This window comes from Nothoprocta perdicaria, unplaced genomic scaffold (assembly GCF_003342845.1).
Source record: "Nothoprocta perdicaria isolate Ctin4 unplaced genomic scaffold, notPer1 scaffold_85, whole genome shotgun sequence".
NCBI classification, from domain to species: Eukaryota; Metazoa; Chordata; class Aves; order Tinamiformes; family Tinamidae; genus Nothoprocta; species Nothoprocta perdicaria.
In genome coordinates this window covers 1,683,753-1,684,106 of record NW_020456143.1, presented here as the reverse complement: position 1 = coordinate 1,684,106, position 354 = coordinate 1,683,753, and positions in this window count along the sequence as shown.

Sequence of the window (354 nt, the reverse complement as noted above, 5' to 3'; positions counted from 1 at the left end):
CTTCAGGTAGGATTGGGCTGCAGGGAAAAAGTGGGCCCAAGGATCAGTGAGGCAGGAAACCTCACAACAAAGGACGTAGAAAGACAGAGAAACTTGGTGCCTTTTTTGCCAAGGCTTCTGGAGGCTCAGATCCCTGAGCCTAGTAGCAGAGCGTGTGTGAGTGAAGCATTATCTGAGGTAGATAACATAGATTTATGGGCACTTAAGTCAATTAGACATAGAGAAACCCATGGGACTACATGGGGTGTTGAAGTAGATAACTGATATTGCAAAGCCACTATCATCTTCAAAAGGTCTTAGGAAAGGCTCCCTAATGAGTGGGGAAAAAAAAAAAAAAAAAAAAAAAAAAAAAAA